This window comes from Anguilla anguilla, chromosome 5, assembly GCF_013347855.1.
Source record: "Anguilla anguilla isolate fAngAng1 chromosome 5, fAngAng1.pri, whole genome shotgun sequence".
Lineage (NCBI taxonomy): Eukaryota > Metazoa > Chordata > Actinopteri > Anguilliformes > Anguillidae > Anguilla > Anguilla anguilla.
Genome location: NC_049205.1, coordinates 41,837,550 through 41,860,343, shown reverse-complemented (window position 1 = coordinate 41,860,343; position 22,794 = coordinate 41,837,550). Strand labels below are relative to the sequence as shown.

The 22,794-nt window shown below is 41.8% G+C and overlaps 1 long non-coding RNA gene across 1 annotated transcript in view; it reads right to left on the bottom strand.

The window, feature by feature from the left end:
* Nucleotides 1-321: 321 nt before the first annotated feature.
* Nucleotides 322-22,794, bottom strand: part of LOC118227211 — a 46,568-nt gene continuing 24,095 nt past the window's right edge. The window contains exons 3-6 of the long non-coding RNA XR_004765208.1: nt 14,954-15,029; nt 9,690-9,741; nt 4,267-4,344; nt 322-1,735 (exon numbers count right to left, since the gene is read on the bottom strand). This is a non-coding gene — a long non-coding RNA (uncharacterized LOC118227211). The remainder of the gene's footprint in view (nt 1,736-4,266; nt 4,345-9,689; nt 9,742-14,953; nt 15,030-22,794) is intronic.

Sequence of the window (22,794 nt, the reverse complement as noted above, 5' to 3'; positions counted from 1 at the left end):
TGCCCCTTTATCGTTTTCTCGAAAATGGAGAAAGTGTGTCCGGGAGGGCAGATTACTTAATATACTCAGATTGTGGCCTGTAATATTCTTTTTGGGTAGCTTAAACGTGTCTTTATTTATAACATCTAAATAACACGGAGAATCATTTAATTTCGTAATAAGTCACAGCGCTATATAATTCGAATTCGAGTTTAGAAACCTTGTGACGTGAAATGAATTTCGTGTTGTGTAGAAGCGGCCGGCAGTCATACCGCCTTTATTGCCATATCATATCACAAAAGTACCAAGACAATAGTATTAGGGCGGCATTTTGATTTTCGCTCAACCAAAAATAGCATCATCAAACCTCAAATCAGCGCTGAAAAAATAAATGAGGTCAATACGGATCCACCAACTAAATTTTAACTGCATTAGCCTCATTAGAGTTCATTTATTTTGTAAACTCCCTCATTTGAATAAATTCCCCTTAAAGTAGAAAACGTGAAATCCTTGCGTATAACTTGACCTACCCTAATGTGAAAAAGGTTCGATAAGTGAAATCTAATAAATAAAATTTCTGTGCCATAAATATACCCCAAGTGAAAAAATGGTATGCTGAAGTACACCTAAAGTATACTCTAGTGTACTTAAGTGTAATTGACGTTTATGTCATGTTGTACAGTATACCAGGTGGTCCAGATCAATGAGAAAATGCTGCTTTTCAAATACTTTATTTTTTATTTAATTTATGAGTAATTGTGATATGGCAGTAAATTTGGAGAGAGAAAAAACTATTCAAATGTCAGCAAGCTGTTCAATGATGTGTGTGTTTTTGTCAGCACTTTTGGTTGGAAACCCATTGTCTGCTATTCCTGAACAGACAGATGGGAGCCCTGCAGAGGAAGCTTTTTCACTACTGAAAAACAGCAGCACAAAATCAACTTGCAACACATTCTCACACTGAGACTGGGGCAGCTCTGCGCGGCCTCTTCCTCAGATCGTTTTAAAAAAGCGAAAATGCGCAAACGCACTAACTGTCAATCAGTGGGGGAAAAGGTAAATGGAAGCACATCAATATACCTGGACGAGAAAAGGATGAATTTAATTAAACTGAATCTAGTTTCATTTCAGAGGGAGTCACGTGATTAAATGAGTTTCTGATGCGCTAATAAGAATGATCGCACAGCTCAAATGATGACTCAAGCATGGAATTAATTTTTCTTTACATGATTAAATAGTTCAGGATTCATTTATTTCTTGGGAGGCGCGTGCAGTGATAGGGCTTTACGGCTCATGCGTCATTTTCAGCCGGTAACGTTACGCCACCATTCATATTATGATAAAATATAAAGCGCAGTCCTGCTGTTCACTCATTCTCATACCAGGCTATAAAAAGTGAGCAAGAAAGAAGGAAAGAATAGACTATAAATGGCTTCGATATCAGATCTAGGATGACATTCTCTTTCTCTCTTTTTCACCCCAATTTAGAAGGTCCAGTTCCTGTTCCGGTTTCGCTGGCTGCTGCAGTAATGTGTGAGAGCACGTGTGAGGGCTCGTCAGAGGACAGGAACGTCTTTCTTAAATGCGATGCTTGGCTTCCATGTTGTTTGAGCTGGCGCTCAAACATGAAATATTCTATTGTTAAGAAGTATTGCTGGGCTTCAAATAGTTGCTTGGATTCGTGAGTTCTTCTTTCAGGAAGCTGTCCACCTGCTCCACTTAACTCTGGGACGCCTTCCGTTCCTGCTGACCACCCCTGAGGAATAGACAAGTGAAAGAAGAACAGAAATTAGATACTACCGACTTAACTTTCTGCGGGACACCCGCAAATTGTTAGAGGTCCACTGAAAACATTCCAAGCATAAAATAATTTTAAATGTCATTAAAATTCCTATTAACACTTAATTCAGCCATTAGCATTTAAAGCACAGAAACGTTAATTTGCAGTTACCCCCATTTAATTCACTCTTTCCCAGTAATACTTTTTTCCCACCAGTGTTCGTGATTGTCCTGAGTGCCTTAGACAGTCCGTACATTTCGGCAGTGTGCAGTGCTCTCGCGCTGATATGTGAGGACATGCGTGTGCAGAGCCTATCCAGATGGCAATCAGTGCTCATATGATTACAGTAGAGGCGACACGCTTATGGCTAGGAGATAATACGGCAGATAATTAGTTTGATTAACAGCACGTTTGATTGCCAGGGAAAATGAATGTTTACTCAGTCGGCAAACAAGCCTTCTTCACGCCCTTCTTACCCGTTCGCTGGAGGTTAAAGTGGGACAAAAGGAAATGCTGACTGCGGCTTTTGAGCCGAGATGGCTGGCGAGGTTTTATCGGCCTCGGCGGCGGTTCGGTGCTGACTTACAGTGCCCTATGACAGTCATACACTGCAGCTATAAGTGGAACTGAAGCTCCAGCTCGAACAGAAGGGGCTGAAGCACTTATCAACAGAGTGCGTTTGTGTCCTCGTTTCACAAGGATGAACGTGCTGCAAAGACTACGTACGGCAGCCGGAAAAGCCAATCTACGGTTTTGTTCAGTCACAGGAGTGCTACTTCTTCTGAAGAAGCGTTGTGCAGGAGATGCAGGTGTACCTGCAAATGACTTCTACCTGCATTGAAGTGGGCACTCGCAGTAAGAGACTGAGCATTTTACTTGATTAACCCGATGCATTTGCCTTGTGTTCAGATTGCATTTAAGTGCTTAATGTTTTACCAACATAAATAACAATGCTAATAGCGCTAAAGGCCCAGTCTAGGGACACAGCAATATAGGCTGCCCTTGGGCTCAATATTAAGGTGACAGCGATGAAAGGGGAACACATCTCCACGAAGAGAATATTCAGTATAAATAAAATGCACTCCTGGGGTCATTCGACAGGGCTCATCCATGCAGAATAATGCTGGTAATAGTAACACATTTCCAAAATCCTTTTCATGCTTCCGTGATACAATGTCATTTCAATATCCTAAAATTTAAAGACGGGTGAAATTACTGAGAAACTGGCTGAATAAGACATGGGTCAATGCTAAACTAGTGGATAAAAAATAGTGGATAACTTGTATTACAAAAATCCAGTCCTGAGTTTCAGTGCTCAAATAATAGTGAAGGTAGACCAGGCTAGTTTTAGGACATGCTAAGGTCAAGTTCACTCGCTTGTGATGTTCACTGTCTTCTGGTGTGCTTTCAGAAGTAGGCTAGTTTTTTCTGGTTTGTTGTTTTAGGTTTGCTCCATTAATGGAAATAAAATCAAACTTGAAATCATTTAAAATACATTCAGTTTGGTTTGGTAGGCCCAGTTGTGGCTACCTGCAAATCAGAACTGGTTTAATAGCAATTTTTTCAATATACAGACATAATAGAGAATACGGACACCGGTTTGTTTCATATCTCATAACACAACAAATAAATCTATAAGGCCAGCCTGATGTGGCCTCAGTTTATTTTAGTTTGTATCCAACACTGTCAACAGTTTCACATAAACGTCCGGTCAAATCAAACAGTCAACCTAATTTTCCATAAGAATCCCCATTACACTCCTTGTTTCAGCTAGTGAAATGTTAGCAAAATGGAGGGAGCAAATAACAAATTTTTACATGTGATTTTGTATATTTTTAGCATAGTGACTGAATGGACCAGCATATAAAAGCTTTGCAGACTATCAACAAACAGTCTCTCTTCCAAGCAAATGCCTCCTTAGCAGCACTTAAGTATTTCATATTTGAGGGAGTGAGAACCAAATCTGCTTCGAAAGAGGGTTACTGCTGCAAGTCTAACTTCACAAGAAAGCAGAAACGAACACCATTTACATTAAAGAATACAGAGCACGTATAAGATACACAGCTTCAAGACAAATCACAATACAACTACATAATACAGCACTCACAACTATTTGCAGAAAATGATAAAATATACTACATCACAATGGAAAAATGAGCATTATAACATCATAATTTAACCATTCATTAAAGATTATCAATATAAAATTGTCACAATATGGTTTCTGCATTTACTGCTTGGTTAGAGTAAAGATACATCACATCACAAAAATATCACTACATACCTACAGTATATACCTATATATACCAATATATCACCTATAATATACAGCAGATGTGTTCTGGGGTTCTGCAGGTTCATTATAATCTGGCTAATGCAGATGAGTGGGCTCAGAGGCCCATCTTTTGCATTGCTGATAGAAGGTACGGACAGCCCATTTACATTTTTGAGTAAAGAACTTAAGTTAAACTGTTGAAATACAAAGTACATCAAAAGTGAATAATTACCCTCATGTTGTGAGCTTAAACACTGCAGAACTCCACATGTGGTATTCGGAGGGATTTCCTGTACTGTGCTGTCATCATCTTGTGGAAAACAATCAATTTTACATTCAATCAGTGACAATTAGTCATAAATTCAGAGCCAGAAAATAAATTTAACAGTGATATCTTCAAAGGCCTTAATCACAACTTAAATGAAACAATGAAATTAATTCAACATAATACCTCAATCACTGTTAACATTTTAAGTGAAACAGAATTACTTAAAAGCATCATTTTGTCAAAGGAAAAACCCATGTAAACCTTCTGTTGTACTGCTTGATGAGTGATGGCTACCTCTGTAGGAGGCCCACTGCTATCCCACAGTACACCACTCTCCCAACAGAGAATCTCATTTATGTTACACAACATTACCAGTTCAGCAGTGAAACTGATGTGCTGGAAATATTCACAGATTTGAAAATGTAAAATATTTGCTTTGAACTGTGTCTCGTGCAAAATATCAAACATCACTTTCACACTTTTTTTTAACCATGACCAACACTCAACACACTAAATCACCTTCATCACAGTCATCTGCTGTCACTGCTGCCATCACCCCGGTCACCTCCTTGACTAACATGCTGATACTGCACTTTTCTGTGGCATATTGAAGAATCACACATCACGCGTGCCATCCTTGACACAACAAAAACACGCACGTGGTCTTAACAAGGCCGGCGTAGTTAGCGTGATCTGACATTTTGCGTAGACTTGCTCCAGTGAGCCTCTGGTCATGCAGAGGAAAGGCTATAGCAGAAAGACAACAGCACGTCACCTTGGAAACCCCGCGCTTTAGCCACGTTTGTACTGTAGGCTTCATTGACCTCAGTTCTGTTCAGCAATCACTTACCAATTCTGTGACCACTCCTCAGGGGTACGTTACAAAATGACATTCAAAGTGTAATATGACGATACAGACAAGAGACTAAATAGAAATAACTTCTCTATAAAAAATAAGTCCTCTTTTCTACCCATTGCTGAAGCTCTAATCCTTAGAGCCTGCACAAAGTGTGAAGCCTGGCGAACGATCCTCCATTCAATTTATTAACCTGCCAACTCCAGCCACAACTTGAGTCATTCTCTCCACACTACTGCACTTGCTTCCTTTCATACACTGAGGCACATCATCACTCCCTCCAAAATTAATTACAGGAAAAATACACAGGCTTAGTAAATAACTTTTGTTGGCTTGCATGAGATAAATCACCTGCTTGCCAGAACTGACAGACAACAAAACAATGACTTTGTTCCATGTTTAAACAGTTGTTTTATTTTTATAAAGGAGTTTGTTTCATTTCACCATCATTAATCAGGAAGGCTTTGATTTGATCACCTCCCCTTGTCTAAATGCACAGAAGATGAGATGCAAAGTTTGTTGCCCTTGGTCTGTCTTTGAGCTGTTCTTTCCACTGATGTAAAACAGGCAGCCTCTTTTGTGGAGTGAGAAGCATTTTTTTTCCTGGGCAGGCAGTGCTATGCACTGTCGTGTGCTCTAAAACTAGCTGCAGGGAGAGAGTGGTAGGCAGGCAGCCAGTGGAGGGTGTAAAAATGTAATCTCTTTTTAACACCCCAAGAGGGCGTGGGACCAGTGCTGTGTAGAGGGGGAGCGAATGAGCTGATTAAGTGTGATAATCACCTCCTCTATCTCCTGTCTGACATGAAGAAATAGAGAAATACTTACAATGTTCTGGTGAACTTTTTCTGTAATGTTCAGATGGACATTCAGGAATGCATAAGTTAGTGGGGATGTATAATACATGTACACAAACACATACACACACACACACACACACACACACACACACACACACGCACGCACGTACACACACAGTGCAGTCTGTAGTACTTGGACAGCGACACAGTTTTTGTTGTTTTGGCTCTGTATTCCAGCACATTGCATTTGATGAAATGAAACAATTATGAGGTTAAAGTGCAGACTGTGGACTTTAATTGGGGGGTATTTACACCATATTGGGTGATCCATTTAGGAATTACAGGACTTTTAATACATAGTTCCTCCATTTTAGGGGACAAAAAGTAATTGGATAAATTAACATAATCTTAAAGTTGTCATATTTTAGTACTTGGTGCAAATCCTTTGCCTTAGGACTTATGACAGCCGTACACTAAGTCTGTGATCCATAAACATCGCCAGATGCTGGGTATCTTCCCTGGTGATGCTCTGCCAGGCCCGTACTGCAGCCATCTTCAGTTCCTATTCGTTTCTGGGGTGTTTTGCCTTCAGTCTTGTCTTCAGCAAGTTGGATTTAGGTCAGGTTATTGATTTAGCCAGTCTAGAACATTCCACTTTTTGGACCTGAAAAACTCATTGGTTGCTTTAGTTCTGTGTTTGGGGTCCTTGTCCTCCTGAAATGTCAAGCACCATCTAATGAGTTTTGTCATGTTTGGCTGGATCTGTGCAGATGAGATGTTTCTGTACACTTCAGAACTCATCCTACTGCTGCCATCAGCAGTCACATAACCATTAAAGACATGAGATTAAGGTCATAACTCTACCTCCACCATATTTCACAGATGAGGTGATACGCTGTAGATCATGAGCAGTTCCTTTTTTTCCTCCACACTTTCTGTAACTTGGTGCAGGTTAATGCATGTGACATCTGTCCATAAGACTTTGTTCCAAAATTCTAGTTTTAATGTATTTTTAGCAGACTGGAACCTGGCCTTTCTGTTCTCGAGGGTGACCGGAGGTTTGCATCTTGGGGTTAACACTCTGAGGTAATGATGGTGTAGTCCTCTCTTTATGGTAGCCTTTGATACATCAGTGCCTACATCCTGGTGAGTGTTCTTGATCTGTTCGACAATTGAAAGGGGGTTTTTCTTCGCTACTGAATATCTTTGGTTGTGCACTACAATCTTCCAGGTTGTTTGCTAATTGCTGAGCTCACCACTGCATTCTGGCTTCTTAACAATGTACCAAGCAGCCAATATTTTGGCTATGTGTCTGAATGATTCACAATGATTCAGTCTCATGGTGGCCTGCTTTACTGCGATTGACACGTCTTTGGTACTCATGTTGAGAAACAACAACAACAGACTAAGTGCATCGACTCCTGATGCAAGCACACACAGCTGGCCAGAAACAGCTGTGCAGCCAACTGTCTGATTACACTTGGCCCCCAAGATTGGGGAACAATGTATAAAAAGGGCCGTATCTCATGGTTCTCCTGATACTGATGTAAATATCCTCAAAGCTGACAGGCTGCCAGCTAACCTGCAACATGTCCCGCCCACGTGTCCATCAACATCTAGCATCATCCATGATCATAATATACCACACATTAACCATTTCATGATTAAACAATATGATATTCTGCTTAGTACTGCAATATACATAGTTACAGTTTCCATTTATAAAATACAATACATCAATACAAATGTTGGGCCACCATACGGGGAACATTATCGTATGTGCTCACCAGAATGCTTCATGGACCCACTGTACAGAGAGAGGCAAGAGAGGACAAAGGCAACTTTTATTTCAGATTAAGTCTTGTCTGTGTGCTCCTAAATACATTGATAAGCCCCTTCCACTCTGTTGCAGCATGGCCCCATGGCTTCACCATATGCGAATAGTGTATCTCACATGACATGTGCTCTGTGTGGCTTAAGAAGACAGCAGGAGAAGGAGACTTGTTCCATATCCACCTTATCTCACAGGTACGATAGCCTGATTGATTCAAATTGGAAGAAAAGTGCTCAGTCACAGCAGAGCTCAAGACAAAGAGCTTTGGTAGGGCCCAATGAGCCAAATCCAATACTGCACTCGTAGCGACCGTGCCCTGGCCTGTGTCTCTCTACAGCCTTTGAGCTCCAACGCTCTTCCCCACAGCTCACTAATTGGTAATAACACAGAGGCCTGCAAAGCCAGAGACCATTCTGAGCCGTTATCCAGTTTGAGGTTTATCGCAGATAAGACGTGAATTCTGAATATCACAGGGAACAGAGAGATAATGAAGATCCGATATGCGGCTCTGGGGCACGATCTAAATGGGGATTCCTCTGCTGTCCTCCCAGATCAGAACGAGAGCAGCACAGTGACCGCGTGGAGTTCTCATCACAGAGTCCGTCGCTTACGGCTGCCACAGAAATAACAAATACCGCGAAATCAGCCGGTCCTGAAGAGCAGAACTCAGGAAACCGGTGGGGTAGAACCTAATCCATTCTTGGGACATGCTAGACTGGCCGCCATTAGGGGTGGCAATGAGGGGAAAAAAACCCTACCGCATTCATCAAAATCACCTATTCAGCCCCAACACATGCAGGCATGAGGCGTGATCCATGCCGTACGAGGGAAAACCCACAAGGGAAATTGCTTTCCATGAATTCTCAGAAGATGCCTTGCTATTTTTAAAGCGTAGGCCCTTCTGTTGGAATTAGTAGAAACAGAAATGGTGGCCATAGGTCACACCACCCAGATTATCACTGACCTATGGAACACTGTGAATGTCAATGTGCTGATCTAAGACCCCAGAACACATCACACAAATCATAATAATCCCCCCCCCAAATGAGGATAATTTGGTTGCAACCTTTCAGGAATGCTAAGATGGTGTTCCAGAATGTCAATGGATAAAATTCTTATCTGCTTCTGCCAATTCAAATGACTGCTCGAGTTGTTATTTTCTCTCTTATCGCATGCACTGGTCAAAAGAGGTGAAACTGAGAAAAACACAACCTTTCTTCCATTGCAACATCATCGTCAGACACTTTTTGGCAAATAGATTTTCCCCACGATAAAAAGACACATATACAGGAGTTCCGAAATGACTACCTGGTCTTAAATACAGACTAAAGGTAAGGAATGACTTATAATCTACTCAAGTGATAACGTAAAACTGGAAAATAATTTTGCGTTCAAGAGTTCAACACTTTGAGAAATTGCCATGAATTAGAATTACATATCCTGAGGAAAATATAGAGATAAAGGTTCACAAAGTGCTTTAGTGACAGAGTGTGGAGATTTTCATTGTAGTTTATCTTTTCCTGTTAATATATCTTTTGAGTTCTTTGAAGATTCTGCTGTCTGCTTGGTGATAGATACAGCGCATCTCTACATGAAAAATATCCTCAATCTTAAGACTGATGTTCTGAATAGGATGTTACCTTTATTTGCGCAAATCTGACTTTAGTTCAAGGGCCTCAATTCAAATAATTAAGCTTGACCTCAAAGAAAAAATCTCTGACAAATGACAGTGGGGCTCCTTTTAAAGGCACAGCACCCTAATCTTCAATATCAGGGAAATCTCAATTCTGCAGGCAGGTCAGGTATGCGTGTGCCAATTTCCTTCAAATCACTTCAGGCTGAAAGCAAGAACGCACAGATGTGTAATTGCCTCTCCGTTAAGTAACACACCGCCACTTACCTTGTCGGTGTACTTCTTGCCCGGGAAAATGCTGAAAATGTCTAACAACAGCCTGGAACGTAAACACATAAAACATGATGTTATAATAAACCCTACAAACTGTTTTGTGAAACTGGAAAGACCAGCGTTTAAAAGTATGATAAGCAAGTAAGCAGAAGATAAAAGCAAAGTTCACTTTTTTATTATACCTAATTTGGTTCGATACTGTTCTCTTCTTTAGACCCGTTTTCCAAACCTACAAAGATGAAAATGCTTACAACATCTGGACTCAAACATAGAACTTCACCCCTAGGTCTGTTACTCGTTCGAAAGGAATAATCATCATTCCGTGCCCCACCTCCAAACACAGAATAGTGCCGCAATTTGCTGACATGGGGAAAAAAAATAACTGCACGGGAAAGATACTGAATCAGCTTTACATTAAAGGACAAGCTCAATTGTGCATTGGGACACCGTTGGACACAAATTAAATGGAGTGAGCCGCATAGTTATCTGAAACAAGCACGTTTATCTCAAAACAGAACGGCAAATCAGCAGAGTCAGTTCATGGACAAAAGCAACCTGGATGTTCCAGGCACAAATGCTGAATTCCATACTAAACATAATATATGCTGAACGTCTGGTTGTGAGACTCAGGAGGCGAGGCAAGCGGGCGATTCGCTGCATTTTCTCCCTCTGCAGCAGAGCCCCTCTATCAATCTCGGGAGCATGCTTGTAGTGGCAATGATGCGGAACTAATAGCTTTTAATCCTGACACAGCTGACAACACAGAGGAAGCCTCGCGCAGACAAAGAGAGCAATAATCAATGGAGAGATATCCAAACCTGCACAGAGCTGAAGCAGACTAAAATAAGAAGAAGCAGAGAAAGCGATCAATTCTTATCTGCCATTAATCCACCGAGTGAGAATCATACCCCACCCCCAACTCCCACCCCTCAATGTGTTTTATGAACTTCAATGTGATGCCTTCACAACTGAAACTACTCCTCAGCCTACAAAAGCCAAGCTATTGTGCATCTGTTTTATTATTCATCATATCATTATATGTCTGTTTTATACAACATTTAACAAAAAATGGCCAAGGACACAAAATGACTATGATCATTACCTACACCTTACAACATATTGTCCAGCAGATATACAGACATAGTGTTAGTCCACATGAATTGGTATATGTGGTACATTACGGGTGTGTGCTGGATGACTGTAACAAACGTTGGGGTTACACGGCAGATTTGTGCCTGTGTTCTTAACAAGTCCTCTGGGACCACAGTTCATAATCACTGTGTCTGGACTGCATGTACCTGGCAGCCCTCCAACAGAGCAAATCAGTATTTATCGATAGAGACAGCTGAAAGTGCGGGAAAAAAATATGAAGAGCAAAACGGCAACAACAAAAAAAAAAGCCAAGCACATGCAAGTATGTACGTTTGAGTGTCATTTGTAGTGTTGGGTCAGTTCTGAAAGCTACCAGTTTATTTTTGGTGCTAATTTAAAAATTCAACAACACCTCTTTTCACTATGGGATTTGCAATGATAATATACATTTCCAGGTGTTTTTATACCTACCCCTTGACACATGACCTTGGCTTTTTTCACACTAACATAAGCCTCCAAAGTCCTTTATTATGAATTTGAGTGATCGTTACAGAACATTTGCTAGACCCTAATTACAAAAAATAGCTGTAATTATTTGTCAGCAGAGCAGACACACCTGATTTAGTTCATAGATCACTCTCCTTTTATCACCAATAACAAAATATATGGTGTTACATAATCAGTTGATATACAAGTCTTACACAAGAACACCCAGACACACAAACAGACCCACACAAACAAACACACACACATAGACCTTTGTAATCTGCTGAATTGAAAAATGCATCTCTCTCGCTCCCTCGTATTAATATATAGCAACCTACAAGTCTACCTAGATGGATTTTTTAAATGATTAATTTCACATACAATGTATACTGTACAAAGCCATTGAGTCCATGTTCTTTGACAAACAAGAATCAGTTACAATACTTTATAATTACCCAGCTAAAATACAGGCATTTTTCCTGCAGTCACCACAAGGGCAGCCAGTACCAGCCCCCTTGGCATTCTAACGAACCCACCAAACGCCTCCCAATGGCAGTGCAACGCAACAGCAACGGTAGCAGCCACACAACATTTTAAATAAAACTGTCCAATCAGTGATGTAGAGGCTGCAACGCTGGGAAATATTACATCAGCTGAATGCACCAATATTAATACAGTATATGCAGGAATGTCTGCTGAGGCTCCTGTGGGACGGGGGACCTGAGGGACCCTCTTGACTGCTCTCTGATGACAGGCTTCTGATGGGACTGGCCAACCTACCGAAGTGCCAATTTAAACCCGGTCCCGTGAAACACAGGCAGGGAAATTGAATGTGATGACTAACTGACTGCGGCCATAAACATCCCGCCTTCAGAGGACCGACCGCAGACAGCTTTAGCATTTCTGAAGCGCGAGAGCAGAGTCATTACTCCACTGGGCTAAAAAAATAAAAGGCGTCCTGCAAGCTAATAAGACCACAGGATCGGTCACCTAAACCAATGGCAACATGACCGTGAACATAAGAAATAAAATTCACTGGAAGCTTGTTTCACTGATTATTTATAAACTTGGAAGAGAATGGCATCAGTTCTAAATTATTTTATTAAAAAAAAAAAAAAAAGAAAAAAAAAATTAAGATGTTAAATAATTTGAAGGAAAGCTCATGTAGGGCTTACTAAAGCTTTGCACAAAAGAGGCTATTGTGCTCACCCTCCACTGAGACAAAGGCCAAAGACAAAGGCTATCGATGGACTAAAAGAGGAAACGAGGCCAGGTACTGTAGCTGCAAGCCAGAAATGAAAAGAAGTTCCACACAAAACGCCTACCTTTACCTCTCAATGGGGGACACAGAGAGAGACAGAGAGAGGGGGGGGGAGAGAGAGAAAGAGAGAGAGAGAGAGAGAGAGAGAGCACAAAAATGGGACAAATGAAATGCACACTCTTTATTTTCATCAGCGTTTAGCCTTCAACGTGGAATCTGTCAGGGATAAATAATGAAAGCAAAATTCCAGAAACCCACAAAGGAGACAAGGGAACAAAAAAAAAGAGAGAGAGGCTGAGGCAGCGTGGTACCGTAGTTCTTAGGGGAAAGGAAAATTAATAATTATCATCATCACTTACATCAACAGGGAGCAATTCATCATTTTTCCTTTACTGGTATCATGTTGGACCAGCGTGTGGCGGAGCCTGATACAATTATGCAGCTGGCCATGGAGCGGGCAGATAATGCGCTTTTGATGGGGTTTAGCCAAGCGTAGCGCTCCTGCGCTAGGCGACCTCACAGGAGGGTTAGAAGGCTCTCCTTGCCAAAGTGCCGCCCAACCTGAACCCACTCCCAAGCCCATCACCACCAGTCTCACACAAAGCACCGACTGCTTGTAATTACGGGTGCGAGGTTCACTATTACTGCTTTTACACACGTCAGGCCTGAACCCAAACCGGAGCTCTGTTGGTAAACAGACGTGAATGGAGAGCACGGCCCACTCTCACCCCTGCACTTTGGGCGTAGATCCTGAGCAGCAAGAGGTGATGCTTTGAAATATTTGTGATGTCACACATACAGGTCTGCGGACGTGTTGCCATAAAGGGTGTCTACACCCTACTTAATAGCCTGACCACAACCTCCATAGTTGTGTCCCTTTAAAATAATTCAGTAAAAGAAAGCTTAAGCTCACTAAAACAGGTGAAAAAAGGTATGCTGTTTTTTATACTGTAAGGAAATGACAGCTGAGTTCCCAAGCTGTCATGATCATCATTAATATGATGGGGAAACAATTATGACAATCAACTTGCACTCTATTTAAGACTGGACTACTGAATTATTCAAGTAATTTGCCCTTGACTTACAAATAAATGCAAGTGTTTTTTTCTTCCATAAAAATAAAAGAAAGGGTGGCAAATTGTTCTTGTACCAATTAAATGAGGTTAACAGTCAGAGCTGTGGGTCAGTGTTTGAGCATGGTTATAATACAAGACCCTGGCACTAGACCAATATTATTTTTAAAAAGCCTGCTATAGTTATTCTGCTGTTCTGTCCAACCAGGAACAAAAAGATCTCAGAAACCAATGGTGACCAGCATTGTGTCAGGTGGAATGACTTTTGAAGGAAAGAGAGTAAAATGTCCAGTTGGCACTGGTGCATACCTCACCCCAACACAGTGGCTTTTGTGAGGGGAGGTATGCACCCAAAAGAATTTGTTTTATATCTGTGGAAAAAAAAAAACAAAAAAAAAAAACCCTGAACTGGTTGCACTGTTGATTTAATGCAAGGTTAGGCAGGCTGATATGATGAATGGATTGTCAGCGGCAAACCAAAGGCACAGGCCCAGCCTGAGAAAGTGGAAGAATTTCACTCATTGAATGTCAATAGTTCCTTGAAATATACTGCAAAATACACCGTGGAATCCTATTTCCACCAACATTTATCACGTATATCTCCCAAGTACACACGTGGAAGCGAATGGGTTTCAATGCTCAGAATACGCTTCACATGCGACATCGCCCTTTGGGCCAAATACAGCAAGGCAGTAATGATGCTTTTAGAGACAGGAAAAAAATAAAGGAAGGGTTTTTCTCATTTAAAAACAACCAAAGGCTATAATCAATGAAGACCCAGTATTAATGAATCCAAAACCTATGCTTAAGTACAAAGAACCATGGCCTTCAGCAGAGACTGAAAATAATATAATTCTCAAAATATCACTCAGCCATTTTTTCCCAGATTTAAAAAATAGTTTGAAAAGCAGCAGAAAAAATCCTGGAATATTGGCACCACAAAACATTACATTACATGTATTTGCCAGATGCTTTTATCCAAAGCGACGTACAATAAGAGCATATTGTACGTCGCTTTTGAAGGAGAATAGCCAAAACATTTTCATTTCTTTTCACATCAATCCATACTACTTATATAAATAAATAAATAAATAAATGTGCTGTCTTTGCTCTGTGACTTGGATTTACCCTCACCTGCAGGACTCAAGCTCTGCTAGCTGCTATCAATCAAGCAGGTGCTCGATTCATCTGAAGTTTGAAATGAACCATCTCAGCCAATCTCCCCGTCCATTTGTCTCAGCACCTGTAATTAATCTTCTTGTCTGACAATCTTGATTAGGTGGTGAGAGATAGAGCTGGGGGGGTGGGGGTGGAGGGGGGGAGGGTAGGGAGTAGGGCCCACTTACTGTGTGCTAGGGCCTGTCACTTATCCTTAAGCAGAAGTCACAAATGCCCAATCCAAGATACACAATGTGTATGAATCTGCAAGAGAAGAACAAACATTCCAGTGAACACTGTGACCATGTCTGAAACTCGGAAACTGAACAACCCTGTATGGTCCTTCTGACCCCTCATCTGAAGCCTTGATTTTTAAGGTTCTTAGGCACGCCCGTACAACAAATCCGGTCACAAACGGAACAACTGCGCCCCAGTACCTGACACTGAAAGGGTCCTGACATGGGCAGTGGCGTCGAACTGTCAGAAACAGATGATCTGTCTCGGTCCAGCGGTGCATGCTATATAGCTTGCATCCAGTCATGTCCATCAAACAGAACAAAACCCATGACTCCTCTCTTTGGCAGGCTCTTAATCCCGGGCGACAGTTTTCAATTTTGTAGCATTTCTGTGGTAACAAATGCAGTATCATCAGATTCTATCAGCTGCAACAGCGTATGGCTTGCATTGCAGCAAATGGCTTGGAAAGCCTTCTGTTCTTCGGAGTGAAAAATATTTTTGTATTGATTCAAAATTCAAAACCCATTATTTTACAAGCCCTCCATTAAAGGTAATGAGGAAATCATAAATAATATTTAACACCTTGAGAGTACACACGCATGATCGGTATAAAAATGAAAAGTATGCCTCATGCTCTGCAAAAGAGACCACCATTAATAAAGTGCTTAATGGCATTACAATAAGCTTGAATTCCAGTGAAAGGGGGACTTTTTCCATTTACATCAGCACAGCAGTTACGTAAATGCTGGAAGAGTGATGTAGTTTACTAAAGTAGAACTTAAAGAATAATTAGGTTAATCAATCAGTGACTGCGTTGCAGTAAATAGAATTTTTCTGGGGGGATCAATTCTCTGTAACACAGCGGACAACATCAGTACCCTCCTGTGTCCCAGAATGCAATGCAATTCTGTCTGTTTGTACCCCCTGTACAACCAGGAAGAAACGGGGATGGCACAATCTAGCCATTTCCACCCACAAAGCACTTCTTTCAGCTGTATTAATAGAAATAACAACATACAGTGGGCTTGCTGATGCATTACTTTTCCACCACCTAGCAAGTCCCTCTGGAATATAGGCATACAACAGCTATTCCCCCATTTAATAGTAATTTCAGCATTTTCCTGAAACTAGGGTGTAGTGGTCCTCTAAGGTATAAAATGTTTCAGGTTTATAATTAGGTGCATTATATATACTATATATAGTTTTTCTCAGTGAGGAAATATATATGTTATGCTTGGTTTAATAATTGCTTTATATCAGTGCCATCCCAACTGTGTGACAGGGACACTATTACTACATTATTTAGCTGAATACTAATTTTTGTAAGAATTGTTTATTATAAAGTAGCAAACATTACAAAGTTTGAGTTTCAGTGAAAGTCACTATCCCAACATTAAGACCAACACTGCTGGTGGAATTAGGTCACTTGCAAGGTAAACAGGAAACCAATTTTTCCATGGGTGTGTCCCATCACATCCATCAGATATGTTTCCAACCCACAGTAATGAATGTATTTATCATATCACAAATGGAATGGGTATTGAATGCTAATGTTTTTTCCTACTTCGCATCACAGAGACAAATGCACTACTAAAACAATATTACTATTGCTGCAAGCAGGAAATGTATCAAATGAACTGCTAATAAATTCAGTTTGAATACAATTTTGAATACAACACCAGAGGCATTCATTTTATTTTAATTGAGCTAGATTATAACTGTTTGCAGCCAATGTTGTTCCAATCTTGTTGCATTGTACATTCATTTTTCAATAATTATCTACTTTCCCTCCAATGAAAATAACAGCCTCTGCCATCAGCTACTATACCTACTATACTATATCTCCTCAACAGAGTAGGAAATATTGGGGTAAAACCTCTGCTGGCTCACTGAGGAAATCTAAAGCCGACCAATATCTCTAAATATGGGATGGAAATCCCTTACCAAGTGAGTCAATGAGCACGATCGAAGAGTGAGATATAGGGTCCCAGCACACACAATTATGTAAGCTTCAAGAGTTCTCTTCTCTGCATATTGTCTCTCCCAGGTCTTATAAAAAGTCAGGTCTTGCCTTCATGACAAACACTGCATTACACAAGTGTCATCAGAGGATGGAGAATCCCCTTTGCCACATGGAAAATCTCCCTTCATGGAAGGTGCCAAGTATTAAGTGGTCATGATGGGGGTTTTTGTGAGAAAACCAAATAGGAAGGCCTTTGCTGAAGCCCTGGAGTTCACTCATCAGAGTGCAGCCAGAGTGCAAACATGTCAATCCCACAGTGGACCCTCACAACCACAGTATCTACCTTCACTAAGGAAGGAGACAGACTCTCTCTCAATCATGATTCATACAAGAATTGAGACCAAAAGATTACTATTGTGTTAAAGCAAAATACATATTATTTCATCTAACAATTATTCTATTATTTATACAATATTTTATGTTACAAAGTGTGGGCTAATAAGTTGACTTTACGGACAAACTGAAATAAAAGGTATTGATAGTTCCTAAATTACTTTTGTTTTGTTTCAGTTTATTTACTGGTGACCCCTTATTGGACGACACTTTGATCCATTTTGATAGATACAGTGGATTCCATTTTTAATTTCCAATGGCACTTCATTGTCAGTTCAGCTGGTGTTCTTACACATGCGGGCATTCATCAAAGGGGTAACAGTTCACACAGTTGTGTATGGGTTTCAATACAAAATTTGGAATCGCCAACTGTGGCTCATAAGACACAATTGTGTCACCTGCACTCAAACAAAGGGGATTAGCTGAAAAGCATGCCTCATACTCACCTGCAAGGGCAGTGTCTGTGTTAGACCCTACGGGGCACACATTATTAAAGGACAGAGCTACAGCAGCATGAGCAGAGGCATATCTTTCACCGATGATAAATGGCAGCATTTGGCTTCATTGGCAGTGGTAACTGTACACCTGGCCAATTGTGTCCCACTTCTCTTGGTCAAAGTTGGCTAATAATATCTAACCGTAACCCCACCCCACACCCCCTTCCTCCTCTGCCTGATGACATCACACTGCCATACTGAACCCATGGCTTGTGACTCCCCCCAGGAACCCTTGCGTATCTTGTGGTATAGCATTAGGAATCATTACCACTACATACTCACTGACCCTCTCCACCACACACTGTGGGAACATAATTCTCTCTCAGGGCCAGAGTCACGCAAGGACAAAACAAGCAGTCTTTCTCCCGAGAAAACACAAGCAGTACTTCACTTGTTACATTTCATTATTCTGTTTGGGGAGTGGAGTAAACTTACATTAATTTTGTCATTTGTACATATTTCATAGAAATGTCTGCAGTTAATCATACCGGGGACTAGATGAGATACATTAATCAACATCGGACAAAGAGATGGATGGAAGGAAAAGACTTTTTTTTTTTTTTTTAAACAGCCAGATAATCCACTGGGACTACAAACTATTGTTCGAATGAACTGTCACTTTGAAAACAAGCTTTCAGTGGAAGTATTGCATGATAGCCATTGATATCATCTAGCAAAAATACAGTATATTTATTAAGTATGTGTACCCTTATAAGATAAAATATAAAGCCAAGGTTTTAGAAAGGACAATATGGAGGCAAAGCAAACTGTAAAATAGGGCTGTGCATGATTTCAAGATATCTTTTTACGCAAGAAATGCAACAACCTACTCACCAACTCTTGAGTGCAAAAAGTGTTATGACTGGAGGATTGTACCTAGTTAATCGGAAGCATATTGTTACGGCATGATGTAAAAGGAATAGTAAAATGATGGGCAGCTCACACAGCCACTGTGATTGGCCGAGAATCCCTGGGCCTTCCGAGGCTCTCAAGCCACCTTACCTGACATACTCGGCACATTGCTCCTTCTCCCTCCCTCCCTGTAATGAGTGGAGTGAGTAATTAGGCAGAGGCAGGTGAGAGAGAGAGAGAAAGTGCTGATTGGACGAAGCGGGCGGCGCTCTGTGAGACTGTGCGCGAGCGCATACGTGCGCCCGCGCGGCGCCAGGGAGATTCATGGCTTTGACATCTGTGTCCTTCTCGACTCAGCGCCCCGGGCCTGTATGTCATCCCGCCCCTCGGAAACCACGTGGTCGCCGGGGAAGAGTGGAAAAATCCTTCATCCCTCAGCAATACCTCACAAACTCCCAGACATTTAAGGATAAAGAGAGGTTAATGTTGCAGGGAGAGAGAGAGAAAGGCAGCCACCCTCTCAAATGTAACCGAAGGTAGCGGGTTATGGCAAAATAACAAAGTGAGTTTACAACTGCCAGCTGCAGCGTCAGACTGCAGACTGCAGACAGATATCAGAGCCCAAGATATTCGGCAGTACTGGGATATGTGATGAGTTTTACCTCTTTATGTTATGTTTTCACATTTGTCAAATTTCCCCTCTTTATAAATACATACAAAAACCTGCAAATGTATGTTGCTCTTTTTTTGTTATTTTTTCACATTTAAAATGTCAATTGTGTGTGTAACTTGCCTTACGGAAACATGAATTATGCACAAGTTAGTTGACTATAAAATACTATATAATGTGAAATAAATGGTTGCACTGAAAAAACTCCATCATTCTGCCATGACCTATCGAATTCAAGTCACCAAATTTCTCTGATAATCTGGATCACCTTCTTGTCCAATAGAAAACATTCCTATCCGACATGAAGTGATTGGCTTTAGGGATCCCAGATAAATTCAGAAGAATGTAGAAAGAGGATTGTAGCTACTGTATGCGCCCCAGGTTTGGCCTCTATTCGTGTCAGTGCCCTCTCCTTTTCCCCCTCCAGTGATCTCCCGAGAGGTGACCTTTCAGCTGTCCTTACGAGCCCATAAAAGCAGTGTCTCAGAACCTCTCCACTGCCGGGGTCCTGCCTGTCACAAATCATTAAGGCAGGTCAGTCACAAGGTGCTGTGGACCACATCAGATGGGGGCACACAACAAACACACGCACACTCACGGATGTACACACACAGACACACACACACAAACTGACAACAGAAGCAACTGAAATTCAATGTCCACAGGACGATAAATCCTAGGAAACGCGTAGGTATGGGTCCCCACATTTTCAGTCAAAGAACATGGAATCAGTCCAGTCCTTCCATCAGTACCGAATTGCCCTCCAGCCCGTTATTTAGTTATCAGTCTGAGTGAATCAAATCATTAAAAATGCAAACAGTGCCCACCCCTGAGATAAGGGCTTCCTTACCAAACTGCAAGTCAACATAACGTCACAGGGCCAAGAAAAAACCTTTGGTGATAATGTGTGAGACCCGATGCCTGCCTACACTGTAAAGTGTATGTGGGCGCTAGCACATTAGCACGTATGCAGTGTCTGCAGTGCGCGGCGCGGCACACGGTGAAACCAGCCCGCCTCCGCGCGGAGACAGATTACCATTACTCCAGGTTCCGCCTGTCACCGGTTAACAGCGCCACGCTCCCGCCCCACATCAGTCAAATCAGTGGCTCGGACGATGTGTTGTTCTATAAGCAGCTGCTGTGGGTGCTGGGGAGGGACACCTTCAGTGCTCAGCCATGGCCATCAGCTTCCTAATGGATTTGGAGGCACCTCACCTCCTCCTCCTATGCTTACCAGTGGCCTCGCATCCCGCCGGGCAATTACTCTCCGAGACCCTGATGTGCCACAGACTCTCTTTCAAAAACCTATATACCCCCCTCCCCCTCTCTTCCCCCGTCCCCCCCAGCCCGCCAAGAACACACGAACAACAAAGGAGTGCTAAATGATAGCGGAGGCCGCCCTACATTGTGGAAATCTAATACACCAAATGAACGCCTGGAAGCCTCCAATAATGGAACTATTTTTCATGCGCGTGAGGATCCTTCCCAGCCGAGCGTGACCAATCGGCGGGGGCGCGGGATCGCGGGCGCTCCGGCCAGGCAGCTGAGCGAAAGGCCGACCCGGACGCACCTCCGCGTCGCTAACCAGGGCCCCCGGTCAGCTGGGTCATCGCGTACAGCAGGGCCTTCCACAGTCGGCCTGGGACGTACAGAGCTCAGCCTGCTTAACGAGTGAAAACATCTCAAATATGTTCAAATATGCAATTAAATTAGTTTTTATTCATAAATACATGAAAACAATAATATACACTAGCTTCCCTCTGCTTCCCATCTGCCACAGGGAGTTTTTCCTTGCCACTGTTGCCTTATGCTTGTTCCTGTGGGGGTTTAGGCCAGGGTTGCCTGTAAAGCGTATTGTTACAACTGCTGTAAAATACGCAATACAAATAAAATTTGATTGATTGATTGATTTGACTAACTATATGGTGCGGGACCTTTATTAAACTACAATATCAGGATTACACGTAAAGAGTGATCCTCTGGAATACACAGAGAGAACCATCTAGAAAACTGACTGCTCCCTCTTCCAGAAACACTGCGAAAACAGGGGAGAGATCCACAGATAAGCTGAGGCTTGATAAATGAATAGGCTCCCGTGGGGGGTATTCAGGTAAAGCATCAGTCCTCAAGGCAGTGACATACCCCACTGTGACTGGCCTGGGAGTCCTCTGGGAGTAATGAGCAATCAGCGATAGCCTAGGCCAGGGAAGGGTGGTTTCAGTTAGCAGGGCATTCCCTTCAGCTTTCCGGTGGTCTTCCTGTGCAAGTTAGAGTGCACCATCCTGAATGGATGGAGCACATTTTCCCCCAATGAACTATGAATGGGCATTCTGCTGTGGGAATACATAAAAATAGAGTTTTTAAAATGTTTTTTTTATTTTTTTTATTAGACTATGAGCAGCCAGGGTAAACAGCAGCACATGCAGAGACAGTTTGGGGGAGAAGTACCTTGACTACACTTCAAAGCTGTCACTAAAACAGCAAAATATGCAAAAAATGTCTCAGAACATACAGAGTAGATGCAATGTCAGATGGAGCGTGATAATCTTTGCAATATGCACTCCTTTAAATCAATATAGCAAATGTGAATGAGCCATGGAATTGGCTGGGCCTAGTCAAATTTCCAGGGAATTCAGGGAGCCAAATATGTGCTGACTTCATGCGCATTGTCCTCCTGCCACGTCCACCTCCTACCCAGCATCCCCTCTGCCTGCGGCGACCTCTGCTTGACCCCATAATATGCTCGAGTAGACACCACATTAACCCAAGTACTATTCTATTATTGCTAGAAATTGAGCTTGTGTGTTGATTTCATCCTGGATCAACAACCATATTGCTGACTAGCTGTTTTTTCCATTACTTTCTTGGGTGTACACACGCAGCTGAAATTCTATTCATAGCACATCTTATAAGCCAGCAGTGTTATATGCACCACAGGGTCTAGAAACAGTAGAATTTAATGAGGCACAATGATAGGATTCAGACATTGCTTCCCTCCTTCCTTTAATACACACATCAAATGCTATAAGACAAGGTCACTGTTTATTTGTCCCACACAGTCTTTAAAACGGAGAGATGATATCCAACTACTAAGTCACATTCAGTGCACAAACCCTTTAAAATAAAACGAAAAGAATAATCCATCAGAGGCCACCCACCGAAGCTCACTCTGTTCTAAAAATGTATCTGTAATGTTGCAGTAAAAGGATTACATTGTTCCGTTTCAAAAATGCAGCAAGTGTAGGCCTACTATGGATTTTCTGAGTTGCCTCTGTGAAATAAGGAGCTAGTTTGATATGATGCAAATTTATATGCTTAAGAATAGGGGTCACGTTTTGAGCACCAGGTATTACACCCTATATTAGAGCAGCGGTTCTCAGCCTTGGTCCTAGGGGACCACTGTGTAGGCTGGTTTTT